This window comes from Primulina tabacum, chromosome 2 (genome assembly GCF_025594145.1).
Source record: "Primulina tabacum isolate GXHZ01 chromosome 2, ASM2559414v2, whole genome shotgun sequence".
NCBI classification, from domain to species: Eukaryota; Viridiplantae; Streptophyta; class Magnoliopsida; order Lamiales; family Gesneriaceae; genus Primulina; species Primulina tabacum.
Genome location: NC_134551.1, coordinates 26368615 through 26380762, shown reverse-complemented (window position 1 = coordinate 26380762; position 12148 = coordinate 26368615).

Here is a 12148-nt window from a genome sequence, read left to right as displayed (position 1 = left end):
TACTCTAATTTCATGAAGTGGTTTATGATGTTTATGTTGGATCTAGGTTTTCTACACGCCCAAATGCAGCGGAAGTTTTAAAATTTTTATTTATTTTGACAATCAAAATATGTTTTGCTTTGGGCGCTCGTATGATTTTATCATAAACATTCATAGGATGTTTAATAATTATACCTTTGTGAATTAATCACGTGGCTCCAACTAATCCGGGTATTAACGGATTAGCTCTTGGTGAATCCCTACGAACTTTCTTCAAGAGACTCCTTTCTTTTCTTCTAATCAGGTCCGCGACTAGATGATCTGTTCCTCTTCCAGTTTGCACTAGAAAATTGGGAGAAGTTTTGCGTTGGAGATCAAGGTTTGAGAGACGGCTCAAACTATTCCCCAAAAGGGAGTGGCCGAAATTTAGAGAGGAGAGGAAGAGAGCTTTTCGAAATTATGGTGTGTTATGGAGGCTAGGGTTTAAGTCTCCTACTTAAATAAAGCCTCCATAACCTAATTACCATAAAATAATACATGGGCCTGTTAAATAACATTAATGGGCTTGATTAATTAAATGGACTAGTCTAACTAGTTTAATTAATCAAAGTCCATTAAAACTTTAATTATTTAGTATGTTGGACTTGTACTCCTACAAGCCTATTAAACACACTTCCCATTATATTTAATTTATTATTTAATAACTCAACTATTGAGCTTAATAAATTAAATCCTTAATAAATTCAACATTTGAATTTATTATTAAAATTATAAATTCAATTCCTTGAATTTTATCACCTCCAAAATTTAATATTTAATAAACCCAACTTTTGAGTTTAATAAATTAAATTCTCAAATTTTATAAATTCAACCATTTGAATTTATTCTCTCCAAATTTCATACATTCAACTTCTTGAATGTATTATATCATAAATTCAACTCCTTGAATTTATTTTCTCAAAATTTAATTATCATAAATTCAACTCCTTGAATTTACTATATCATAATATAAATTCAACTCCTTGAATTTATTCTCTCAATGGGAACAAACGATCCAATGCTTCTGTGACCTTCAATGGTTCAGGGATACAGCTAGCCGTGGGTTCACAACTCTTTGTGATTCAGGACATAATCCTTTGTTCGGGCTTACCCTAGTTAGCCCCATTCTTTTCATCAACGCCTTGATCAAGAATGCCAGAACTCATTTCTGATTGCACCCATCGGATCATGGTAAGAGCGTCTAGTAGCATCGCCCCATGATCCCCTAGGTATCACTGATAGTGCCTGCAAGAACCAGTCGATTATGATTAATGTACAGTATGGTCCCTTCATCTCATATATCCCGATCGAATCTGCAACCATTGGTTCATCGAGGGTTGCATATTAATTCGATAACTATGTGATAGCTATAATAGTGGCATCGCGTGTACTATTGGAGAACTCCTTCTCCAACATACATCTCATACTCTGGCCAGAGATTCCATGCACTATTATTTCATCAGATCACACAGGATATCCACACCCGTAGGTGAGCGGTGAATCCCCGACTACAATGCACTGCTCCTATATGTGTCGCAACTGTACCCAACCTCGCCACCTGATGACTCTCCTGGAGCTGGTAAACGAGTCAAAGCACAGCCCTAGCATATAGAGCCTCAGTGTTCTCCCGGGTCGTAAGGACTAATGGTGTACAATCATAACCTCAAACTTATCCTCTCGATGAATGATAACCACTTGAAAAGTCCGAGGGAGGGTTGTTCGGTATAATCATCATATGACTATCCATCTGCATGTTTGGACATCTTCATACCCTTACCAAGAAACGCATTACACAACATCACAGATGCTAGTCTCGAGCTCAAGCGACCTTTATCCCTGTTTTAGTCGGCTGAATCGACTAGGAACGAATTTAGAATATGCAGTATTTACAAATGAGTTTCAACATCGAATTACGATTCATTTGTATTAAAGCATAATCAAAGACTTTATCTATGCTGTTTGCATGGGTATACAGATAAAGTATAACAAGACCATAAAAAGTTAAATTATATTAAAATAAAGATTGTTTATTATACTTGAGTCAATAAATTCCCTAGCCAACCGTTGGCTTGCAGGGTGTAATGCCCGAGATTTTGATTCTGTTAATCTGAGATTATTGATTTTGAACTGATATGATTATAGACGGATCATTCCGAGACCAGATTGGGCCAAGCATATGAATGACACAATTCTTGGGGCAGAACTATTGGCGCCCGAGCGGTAGTTTTTGACCGCCCGAGCGCCAATGTTCAATAAGGTGAGAAATTGGACAGAACGTCTGGCGCCCGAGCCGTAGTTTTTGACCGCCCAAGCGCCAGTGGATGGTAAGCCGAGTACCCGGACAGAAGGTTCGGCGCCCGAGCGGTAATTCTCGACCGCCCGAGCGCCAACAGAAATGGGTGGAAAATGGGACACGTAGCTTTACATGCAAGTTGGATGTATATATATTGTAATCCTTTCAGAAATCAGAAGAAAGAAACGAGGAGAAAGCTTCTGAAATCCTTATGCCTTTTCATTCGTAGATTTGTGGTTTCTGCAAAATCCGTCCGTCGTATTTTCAATCCGATTGCGGTACCGTGTTTCTATAGACGAGAGCGTCAATTGGGCGTAAGTTTTCTTATGTTTTGTGATGATTTGAAATTATGATACTGCCAGAATCAGATATGATCCATATATGTTGTTCTTACGATATCAGACATTGTATAATCAAAACCGGATCGAAGAACAGACTGTTTATGTAATTGTTATGAATTTTCAGAGTTGATTTGATTGTGATTAGACCGATTTGATATCAAAATTGTGTTGTTATCGATTATGAGATGTTGGGATTGATATCTGATTGATACTGTATTGCTGGGTAGATTGATATTATTCAGAATTGGATCAGATGAATTGTGATTCGTATATATACTGATGTTGTATTGCCGATATTGCGAGCTTGTACAGATTTGAGATTATGATCTATTATTGTTGAGATTATGGGTTGTACTGATATTGATTATGAGTCGTGTTATTATATCTGTGATGTTGAGATTGACGGGAGTATCAAGATTGTATTGTTATGCCGTCGAAGCATCAATAGATTGACATTGAGCAGATTCAGTATTGATTGAGATTATATCGTTATATCGTTGACATTGATCAAATTATGTCATGATTTGAGTATTGATCAGAACATGTCTTGAATTGAGTTGTACATTGACACCGTATATTTGATATTGTCATTACCAGATTGAATATGGACAGAGAGGAATTCGAGACTTCGACTTCGTCAGACCGAGAAGATAAAGGTATAAGTCAATGTCGAACCGGGAGAATGACTCGAGTGTGAAATACTTGAGTTTCCCTAAACCACATACTTATTGTTATTGTGTGCATTGATTTAGATTGATTTGCTTGTTCTATTGATTTATAGAAAGCATGTATTAGACGATTGGTCTTGTGACAGACGGGCCTGATAGTGATGCAACCGTCACTGACCCATTGCACATTGTCACCGAATAGTGATTGGCAGGAGATGCCAAAGTCTGTGACGGATAGGTCAAGACACCGGATGTTTGGTTATATCGATGTTGAATAGAATCAGAGTTTCTTCTATTATTGATATTCGATATGGAATGCCAACGTCTGGAAACCGGGATCCCTAGACTAGGAATGAGTCTAGTCTGAGAAGTAGAGTCACGAGTCTGATTGACAGTTTCACATTGACTATGTTTTCAGATTTGATACATATTACTCATATCTATTTCATGCTTTATATTGATTATATGAAATGCATGTATACATGGTTTATACTGAGAATATAATTCTCACCGGAGTTATCCGGCTGTTGTCTTGTTACTATGTGTGCATGACAACAGGTGGGACAGCACCAGGGTCAAGATGAGGACGAGAGAGGAATAGTTTAGCGTGAAGATTCGGACCCAGAAGTATATCTGTTTCATTACCTGACATGTAGTGAATGAACCGTAGTCGTTGTGCTTTACTTTTGTATAGGACTTGTACTTAGATCTGGATACTGATCTTGTAAATGAAACAAGATTTATTTCATATGTTTCCGCTTTTGTATTTAAAAAAAAAATTTAGACCCTGTTTATTTAATTGATCTAATTATTCCCAAAGATGATTAAGAAATGAATTAGCGTCTGAGTCCCCACACAGGGCATCTACTCTAACAGTTTAAACGATTATTACTTTTGGAAAACTTTGTTTTGGTTGTTTTAATTGCAAATGTTTTGAGACGAGCAATTTATTTTAATGCAAATTTGAAAGTTTATTTTGTATTTAAGAAAAGTTTATTTTTCCTCAAATTTTAAATAGTTTAAAAGTACAGTACGTTACAACTAGGTCCATTAGTTTTTAATTAATTCAACACTTGAATTAATTTAATTTTGTCCATAATAATGTTTATGAAAATCACAATTTTTAAATACATTATTTATTTGAGCCTTCTTTTAATTTAGGAACACTTATACTAATTAAAGTTACATTCCTCATAATCCTCTTATAGAAGTCATACTTCTATTTTTCTTTGTGCTTATAAACTCCTTTATAGTCGTTCAACACATTAAACTATTTTCCTTCTCAACGGGATCTAGAAAGTTAGCACTTGTGTGACCCTCAATGGTTCAATGATACAACTTCGTAGGTTCACATCTCAATGTGATTCGAGACTAAACATGTCCTTATATGAGCATACCCCAGTTGCTCCATTCTTACTTATCAACTCCTTGATAATAAGATTGTCAAAACTCAAGTCCGATAGTACCAAACCAATCATGTTAAACGCCTAGCAGCATCGCTTACATGATTCCCTATGTATCAAATGATAGTGCCTGCAAGAACCATTCTATTATGGTTAGCGTACAATACGGTCCCTTCATTTCATATATCCCGACCAATTCGACAACTATTGGTATATCGAGAGATGTCAAATAATCGATATTATGTGTCATGTCGTAGTTGCATCGATGGTGTAATATAAGTAACCAATTTCTTAATTACCACCAACACCTCTGATAAGAGATTTCAAAATACATACACATGAGATCACATAGGATATCCATACCCGAAGGTAAGTCGTGAATCCCCGACTACAATGCATAGACTTCTATATGTTTCGATAGAACACCCAACCTTGCAACCTGATGACCCCATATGAGTCGGTAAACAAGTCAAAGTGCAATGCTAGCATATAGAGTCACAATGTTGTACCCCCTCATAAGGACTAATGATGTACAACCATAAACTAAGACGTTTCCACTCGATAAGTGAGAATCACTTGGACAGTCTTTTATGGAGGGTTGTTCAGTGCACTCTACAAGGAGCACGTATCTGCATGCTCGGACATCACAATGTCCCCTATCAATGAAACATGGTACTCACATTGTAGATACTAGTCTCAAACTCGAGCGGCCTTTATCCTTTTTAACGGCGGCTGAATCGACTAGGAACTGTTTAGAATATACAGTATTGCAAATATGAGTTTCATGATACTCATCATATGAGGATCTCATAATCTTTCTACTATTTATATAATCAAGGACTTTATCTATGCAACAAGCATGTGTATGCAAATAAAGATGTGCCAAAACAATAATTTCAAATATTATTAAAATAAAGATTGTTAATACATAGAGTTTCAACATGAACCCTCGACCAACACCTGGCTCGACGGGCACCTACTCTAATAGGTGGTGGGCTTGATTTTGAGCAAGGTGTGCTCAAGAGAAGCTTGTAGATTTGTCTATCAATTGAAGAGCTAAGTTGTTTAACAACTTAGTTGGAACCATCATCAATCCTTGTGATTGATAGGTAAAATCCTAAAACACACTATATATGTTTGTGTTTTTGTATTGCACACTAGTGAGGAGTGCTCCATTTTTTCTCTTGTAAATGCTATTTTAAAACTTCCGTTGCGCTTTCCGGGCACCCATAATCAATCCACAACATGGTCTACTAGTAATTATGTACCACATATCATCGTTTTGTGCAACTAAATGAGCTTGCATCTTTATCTTCCAATTATCAAATTCTTCTCTGGAGAACATTGGGATCTTGTTCAACGAAGTTTTAGAAAGTGTTCATAAACGAGAATAGTCTCTCTCTGATATCATTTGATATGATTTGTGTAGAACCCGTAACTTAGACTACGTATAAGCCATGCATAATTCTAGTATTTAAATTAAAATAGTTTTATTTCATGAGTATTTAAATGCTTTTCCTTAATTTAATTATTTTATCATAGTAGTTTGATTTTTATCATTTCAGTTAATTCAGTGAGGCCGGACTGGAGTTGGAGTTTAGAGATAAAATTTAAGATTTAGAAATCATTTCCAGAATTTATTTTAGCTAGCAAGTAAGTTAATTTAAGTTAATAAAGAAGTTTAAGGAATTATTTAAGTTACATGAGGTGAGTAGAAAATAAATTCATTTAAGTTTCATAATTAAGGGGTTAGTTCACTAAATTAATTAGGTATAGGTAAGGCTCTTAAGGTATTAAAATTTATCAACTAAACAATATTTCCTTCCATTTATTAGATGAATTTTCGGCCCCCTTAGATGACTAAGCATTACCTTGCCAACTCAACACTTTTGACCCTTTCTTTGTATTTAATTAGTAGGATAATCTCTTCATTTTTTTCTAGCACCATTTAATTAATGATCAATCTTATCCTAGCCTTGTTGGACATGCAAAAATCGGCCACACTCCACCCTTGTATCCCTCCAAAAATCATTTGATAACAAGCAAATTCAAAATTCAAAAGAGGGAGACTTGGTCATACCATTTGGATCCATTTATTATTGGATCTCCCTCACTCTCCTAACCATCATTCTCCCTCCCCCCATGACCGAAATTCAGAGCTTATAGAGTAGAAAAATCGTGACCCTCATAGCTAGAAACAAGAGAGAAAAATCGAGCAAGAAGCAAGATAAGAAAACGCTCCACCTCCTCCGCGCCGGATCGTCTCATTCTTTCGTTTTTCGTTCAAAACGAAACCAGGCATGCATATATTCTTCCTTCACTCTTCAATCAAGTCCTACTATCATTATTTTTATATTACATGATCATCATTTCATGCAAAAACCGAAATATGTCAAGAACATTTTGAAATAAAACATGCAGAATTTTTCGGTTTCATGATGCTCTTCACGGGTTGCTTTGTTTTGTGGGTTTCAGGTATTGGTTCGGTTCCAGGCTCCCAAGGCTACATCTAGACATGTTCTAGGACGGATAAGGACCACTTTGGTCCATTATTTCAGCCCCCATGCTTGCTGGAAATCGAGATGACAGCAACTCCCCAATCATGTCACCATTTGCATTCGATTTTCTTGTTTGATGTCAAAGGTTGATGGATCTGATCTTGGCTGCCCTAAGGGCTATAGCCATGGTTAGAACATCTCCTAGTGATGTCTAAGACGTGACCAAGTCGCCCTTTTGAGGCTTGGTCCATGGTTGAATCGGTTTTTAAATCAAACAACAAGAACAGCCCTTCGCCCCTTTCGAATTCAGCAAGTGTAACTTTTGGTTTTTAGGGAATGGTGTGGATCTTGGTTGGCCTATGGCCCCTAACCACGGTTCATACCAGGCCCCTAGATGTCTAGATTGTGCCATCGTCAATCAAATGGCCACTGGAATGACACGAGACAACAAACGAAGCAAGACACCACACGCATGCAAGGGTGATCTCGGGTGTGACTTTCGATGGAGTTATGGTGTGATGCGAATTGTGGCTGGCCTAGGGCCCTTAGCCATGGTTCAAATCTTTCCTTGGGATGTTGGTAAGATGTTTTGGTTGGTGGTTCAAGCCCCAATGGCCATTAGCCTCGCAACCGACGCAAGAAACCAAAGCACAACTGCTGTATTTTTGGACAGCAACTTGCTGTGACGGTTCGGTGGCTTGTTCGAGTTCTCGGTTGGCTTTTAGCCCATGGCCTTGGACTTGACAGTGCCTCATTGAGTTAGGAAGGTCATGTTTTTGGCCGTTCATGATTCGGATCATTTTTGAGGTCGTACAAGAATTTACGGTGCGATGTGCCAAATTGACTCTCGAAAGAGCGTTTCATGTTTTGGCCTCCATTCACCTAAAATTCGACTTGCATCATTTGAGGAGCATTAATTCATCATTTTAAACATATTTTAATCATGACTATATGATGTTTCAGTGTTGGCTCGGGTTGGTTCGGAGTCATGATTAAATACGAAGTCGTTCGGTGTAATTGTCACATTTTCGAATGTTATTGCATAGTTTGGTCCCATACATCTATTGCATATTTTTCATGGCATATTTAGGTTGCAGCGAGCCTGGGAGCGATCCAATCCAAGCAGTAAATTATTACAGGATATTTAATTGTGCCATTTAATTATATTACGTGCATAAAAATATACAATGTTCATTTTTGAGATTATGCGATATTGCTTGTGGTCGTTTCACTATCATGGGATTATTGCTAAATCCGGTCGCCAGTTACTGGTCCGGTCGTCAGTTACCGGTCAGTTCAGTTTGTACCACCCGGTATACTGTGGCATAGTCTGATCAGACGTTTACTATTTTACCCGGTCTCCAGTTACCGGTCATGGGAGCATTTTATTATCCAGTCGCCAGTTACCGGTCAGTTTCAGTGCAGGGGCCACTTGCATAGACCATAATCTCAACAGAAAATTTATTACAGGCTATTTCAGTACAGGGCTCCAAGGAGCAAATATTTTCACTACGACTTTCAGTTCAGTTATGCACGTATTATAATCGCTCATGATATGTTATTTTCACATTGTGCCTCTTGACATGATATTTTTACTCCCATGAAATTTTTACTATATTTACTCGTTATTTACGATATATGCATGTTGAGTCTTTAGACTCACTAGACTTGATTGTTGTAGGTTCTGACGATGTCGGGGCCGAGGGCGGGGACCAGTGAGCTAGCTTGGGTCGGCAGTAGTGGAACCCGAGGACCTCATTTTAGCATTTACCATTTTTATGCTCAAACATTTTATCCGTTGTTGGATTACTCTTAAATTGTTCTTTTGCAAACAAATAATTTCTTCCGCTGCTATTTTTAACATTTAAACTTTATTTAACGGTCTATTTTATGAATGAGGCATTTTACTTACTTTACAAAGAATTTTTTTTTTTTAATTTTTCCGCAAATATTCAAACACGAATTTTCGGGCCGTTATAATTTGTTGGAGTGTTTAGAAGAGGGGTTGAATAAACATTTCCTAAAATTTCTTTTTTGCATAATAATTCAGTATGGTTAGAAACTAAACGTGGTATTCTCGATTATCATTTTCATTTGGCTAACAAAATATGTGCAGAAAAAAGCCAAACTGACATACTAGAACAGTTCAAATAATGGTTTGACTATGTAAATCGAGTGGTAAAATGCATACGAATTTGTTTCTGGATATTCGGAGAACTCAAGCTCCTACGCCAGCCCTTCTTCCTTTTTAGAAGACTCACACTAGAAGGTTTTGATCTTTACAAGTAATTTGAAAAAACTCAATTCAGTTTGGACTTAACACTTCGAAAACTGAAACTCCTAGTCTACTCAACTGAATGAATAAGTAGTATACAAACTGTTCTCGAATACAATGAATTACAAAGAATTATCCTAGCACTTGATGATACATAATGATCAAATACAACCATGTAAAATTTGCTTGAGTGTATGATCAATTTTTCTTGTAAGCTTGAAATCTTGAATCAGATGTCTATCCATGTAATCTTTTGTTCTGTAGGTTCGTCCTCTCCTCTGCTCAACTAATATGCATTTCTATTCATAGACTTCAATTTGTAACGGTCACAAATTTAAAAAAAGATTTGTTCCAAATAATGATAGTTGTTGCTACTTTTTGTCCAGTCATCATTATCCGACATGCATACAAAATCGTAGTGCGGCTGGATTAAGTTGTGTCAGATTCGAGGCCCACAATAAGTATAATAGATATTATGCTATTTTTCTCAATTTTATCATGTAAAGAAACAAATTTGGATAAATAAAAAAATCAACCTTTAATTACTATATATTTTTTAAAGTCAGACAACATTAACATTAGGTCAAAATAGTTTTACAGAATTACCTAAATTTAAAGGACAGAAATTGTAATGCCCGAAAATTTAATCCTAGTAATCTGTAATTATTAATTTATAATTTGATATGATTATGAGAGGATTAATCGGGACACGATTTGATTCAGCATGAAAAGATGTAAGTGCGAGGACAGTGCCTTTCGCGCACATGCGCGACATGAGACGCGCACTTGCGCGAAACGGGCAGAGGGTCTCGCGCATATGCGCGGTCGGTGTGCGCACATATGCGCGAGCTGTGCGAGGGTTCAAAGTCAACTCCAGAGAAGTGGGCGCACATGCGCGACGGGGAGCGCGCACATGCGCGAGATGTCCAGAGAACCTCGCGCACATGCGCGACGTGTATCCGCGCACATGCGCGAGGGTACCCGAGAGTTGGGCAAAATGAACAAGGGCCTCGCGCATATGCGCCGAGTAAGGGCACGCATATGCGCGAGGGGCTGTGCGAGCTACGCGCCGAGACATATGGTCTCGCGCATATGCGCCGAGTGATGTCGCGCATATGCGCGAGACGTGTTGCTTCAAGGGATGAGCCACCTAGTCGAAATCATGCAATATATATCACCTTCTTGCCCAAATCTTCAGAATGAAAAAGAAGAGGAAATCGAGAGCTTCGAAGAAGATTTCCAATTCATGATTTAGAATTCAGTTTGTGAGAAATCCGTCCGTCCGAATTAGAATCCGACTTCAGTACTGTGTTCCTATCAACGCAGGCTACAACTGGACGTAAGTTTTACTGAGTTCTATCATCACTTGAAAATATGATGTTGTAGGAATTTGATATGATTCATATATGATGTTCTTGACATGTTAGACATCGTAGAATCGAAGTCAGATTGAGAAACATACTGATTATGGAATTGTTATGATTTTCTGATTATATTGATTTGAAATTGGACAGATTTGGATTATGAATGAATTACAGATTGTATTGGATATGAGTTATGATTTGTAATTGATGTCTGTTGATTTGGTATTGACGGGGATACTGAGATTGTGCCGTTATGCTGTTGATTTGACTTAAATCCAGATTAATCAGAGTCAGTATTGAATTGAGAATAGAAAACATTGATATTATGATTCTCGATATGTCGTTTCAGATTTACAGAGACAGTCTTGAGTTTAGAACTGATATTGCTTCAGCCCAAGACTACAGACGAAAGGTATAAGTCAATGTGGTACCGGGAGATCGACTCGAGTATAGTTTGATATACTTGAGTTTTCCTAAATCACATACTTATTATTATGATTGTGTTTATTGATTTGATTTGATATGCTTGTTCTATTGATTTATAGGAAGCATGTATTCGACGAGTATTAGACGAGTGATCTTGTGACAGAAGCGCCTGATAGTGGTGGGATCGCCACAGACACATTGCACGATGTCACAAGATAGGAAATTGGTGAAAACGCCAAAGTCTGTGACGATTAGGTCAAGACACTGGATGTTTGGTTATATCGACGTTGATAGAATCGGAGTTTCTTCTATTACAGTTGGTCGATATAGGAATACCACATCTGGAAACCAAGATACCTAGACTAGGATTGAGTCTAGTCTGAGTCGTGGAGTCACGAGTACGATTGACAGTTTTATATTGATTATGTTTTCAGACTTTGATATATATTACTGTTATCTGTTACATTTTTTTTATTGATTATATGATTGCATGTTCGTTGATTTATACTGGGATGTATTTCTCACCGGAATTCTCCGGTTGTTGTCTTGTTTGTATGTGTACATGACAACAGGTGGGACAGGATCAGGGTCCAGGAGATGAGGAGAGATCGTGATAGAGTGGAGACTTCGGACTTTGATGCATATAGGGTTTTGACCCTTGATAATTACATGTTGAACCTTAGTTTTTACTGATTTGTAGACGGTACAGGACTTGTATTTCATTTTATACTGAGATGTATATAAGTTTTATTCCATTACGTTCCGCAATTTTAAAAAAAATTTAGACCCTGTTTATTATAATTGATTAAATAGTCCCAATGACGATTAAGAACATGATTAGCGTCCGAGTCCCCACAACAGG